The sequence below is a fragment of the Rhyacophila brunnea genome, unplaced genomic scaffold (genome assembly GCF_057557595.1).
Source record: "Rhyacophila brunnea isolate RB1 unplaced genomic scaffold, BYU_Rbru_1.0 scaffold_125, whole genome shotgun sequence".
Taxonomy (NCBI): domain Eukaryota; kingdom Metazoa; phylum Arthropoda; class Insecta; order Trichoptera; family Rhyacophilidae; genus Rhyacophila; species Rhyacophila brunnea.
This window is the reverse complement of record NW_028232780.1, coordinates 70,648-74,110: the sequence shown is the minus strand read 5'-3', so window position 1 is coordinate 74,110 and position 3,463 is coordinate 70,648.

Genomic DNA, 3,463 nt, shown 5'->3' with positions numbered 1-3,463 from the left:
TCGTTCTGTATACAAATTTATAAGCATTTCCTGTCACGTGGCAGAATTTGCATTTGGGCATGACATCGCCAAAAAACAGACACTTTCGGCAGAACCATAGCTTATTTAAAAAGAAAAATAAATGGTTTACCATGTCTATTGTGCTATAATTATCAATATTTGGGATTCCGTAACAATCCTGATGAACTGCTATGTTACAACCGTTGCATTGTATTATTAGATTTGTAGGTGTTTCATGGGAAAATGTGCATATATCACAGAATATAAGTGATTTGGGTTCGGTATTATTTATCCCATTCTTTAATTTGTTAGAATCTTTAGCTTCATCCAAGTTATTATTTATATTACTAGTCAGATTATTGTCTGTATTATTAATCATATTATTGTCTGTATTATTACTTATATTGTTGTCTGTATTATTAGTCAGAGTATTTTCTGTATTATTAGCACAGTTCATATTTTTTTCTGTATTATTAGCACAGTTAATATCATTTTCTGTATTATTAACACAGTTCATACCATTACTTATATTATTGCCTGTATTATTAGTCAGATTATCAGTACTATTCAGGTTATTTCCTGTATTATTAATCAGCTTATTGTCTGTATTATTAGTCAGATTATTGGTACTATTAAGATCATTGCCTATATTACTATTACCAATATCTTCAATATTGCCTATATGATTATTAACATTTTTAGCAGTCTGAAAATTACTTAAATTGCTACCCCTGATATTACTTGAATTGTTACCCCCATTGTTAGCATCATTTTGACTGTTACTGCCACTTTTATTGCCTCTATGTAAACTATTATTAGCATTGGTTACAACATAACCATTCTTTTTATAGTATTTTTGACTAAGACCATTTCTTTTATCACAATTTTTCATTGAAGGTCTCCCTCTTCCTTTCCTAACAGGCAAATTCTCTTTATCTAAAATTTCCTGCATAGCAATTGACCGATCACCAAGAGTCTTTACACCTTTCTCTTCATTCAAATAATAAACATAATCACTATAATAAACACCAGGATCTTCATACTTAGAACTGTACAACTCACAAGAATATTCATCCCTGTAATACTCATGAATAAGTCGGATCTGGTAAAAGCGCCACTCTTTCCAAATTCGATCCATCACTATTTCATAGATATCAATACACAACGGCCCATAAATTGTATTGAATGATGGATTGTTCATTAAATACTTCTCGAGAAATGTTAAATCGTCTAGTGTTGCACAATAATCTATTCGGTCTAGATCGTTTATAGGTGATCTGGGATCTGCGGGATTTATCTCATTCGACTCTTTGTATTTTCGATTTTGTCTCTCGTCTAGCTTGACTTCTGCTTTTGATTCTTTTAATAATGCTTCAAATGTGTCTCTAATCCGTGAATAGTTCTTTGTTGATGCATTCTTAGCACTTCCTTCTTCATTATTAATATATTTTTTATCACCATGATCACATTCTCTTTCACCATTGTCAATACATTCTCTATTACCATTGTCAATACATTCTCTATTACCATTATTAATATATTGTCTATTACCATTGTTAATACATTCTCTTTCACCATTATTAATAATATATTCTTTATCCCCATTATTAATAGATTCTTTATCCCCATTATTAATAGATTCTCTTTCACCATTGTCAATACATTCTCTTTCACCATTATTAATGCTACTTTGGTTCATATTGGTAAGTTCCTTATTAATCTGGTCATTTTCAATGTTAATATGGTTAGTATAGTCTTTATTACCATGATTTGTATTTCTGCAACCATCATTGATACCATGATCACCATGTAAATTTGCATTATTAGAAATACAATCACCATTATAGCTATTTTCACAATTTTCATTTCCTAAATCAGTAATATTTTTAATACCATCACCATTATTCACTCCATCAAAAATTTTCTGCTCAAGAACAGATCTCGGCACAAATTTACCATCTGGCCCTCTACGATGATTATTGGACTTACGCCTATTAAAAACATCCTCCTTTGAATCTTTCTTTCTCTGATATATATTCATTTCCATCTCTAAAAGATCTTTTCGATGGTTTATAATATCTTCTTTCGTTATTTCTGTATCTAAATCAAGTTTGCGTGAACTCGATAGACCTGGATATAATGTTTTGTAACTTTGCTCTTCTCGCGGCTTTTCTTCCATCTTCTTTTATGGATTCTAAAATTTTGGTTTTTAAGATTAAATTTATTCGTGTTAAATTTCTTTAAATTGTTATAAAAGGAACAAATTAAAAATTTACAAAAAAAGTATTTTGATAAATGTAGTTTTAATAAATTTTCTGTATTTTGGTTCATAGAGAAGTTAATATTAAAAATTTATAAAAAAAGTATTCGGGATAAATAATGTTCTAATAAATCATCATTTCATTGATCCATAGAGAAGGTAATATTGAAAATTTATAAAAGAAGTATTCTGTTAATAAATTATCTGTATTTTGGTTCATAGAGAAGTTAAGATTAAAAATTTATAAAAAAAGTATTCGGGATAAATATAGTTTTAATAATAATCATTTCATTGATCCATAGAGAAGTTAAAATTAATATAGACCTCTTATTTATAAGTTATTTTCGACAATATAATTTTCGACTTTCTTAAAGTATAACGTTTTTGATTTACATGGTGCACATAATAGATATAATCTTAACACTATTATCTTCTCTTACTCTTCTCAAGAAATATTAGTTAACGGTTTCCTAAATTCTATAGTTTAAAGATATGCCACAATTAAGTTTGTGGTTTCGTGTTCTTTTAGGTTAGCAGTTTTCCTAAATTCTATAGTTTAAAGATATGCCTCAATTTAGTTTGTGGTTTCGTGTTCTTTTAGGTAACTTTGCTATAATAATTCTACCACATTATTTCATGCCACGACATGTTTTATATTTTTTGTCTAAAAATTACAAAAAATGGATTTAAAATCTAATTTAATATTTATTTATGTTTATTTAGAAGCAAGTGCAAGTCAAAAATTGAACATATGCTACAGTGTTGGACGGTGTAGTAACACAATAACAAAAGTTATCTCAAAGAACTCGAAGTAACTTACCAAAGTGTGGCATATACAAACTTTGTGATCATGAAAAACCCTTGAACTAATAGGTCTTGAACAGAGGACTGGTATTAAAGAAGACTTTAGAGAGGGGGAAATGACGAAAATTGAAATACGCATTGTGCGCAGGAAATCAAGCAAGTTGTGCTTATAAACAAAAAAAATTATAACTATAAATTTATCAAAAAAAAATTAATAATCTACTATAAGAAACTAATCTGAAATTAGAAAAAGAATATTTTTTTTATAAACAACTATTATCAGTTCCTAAACAAAATAAAGTATCAATTTTTATATAAATATTTATTGATTACAACCTATAGATTACCCCTATAATTTGTTTTTATAGGAAATTTTTAAGTTTTTATATTACTAATTCA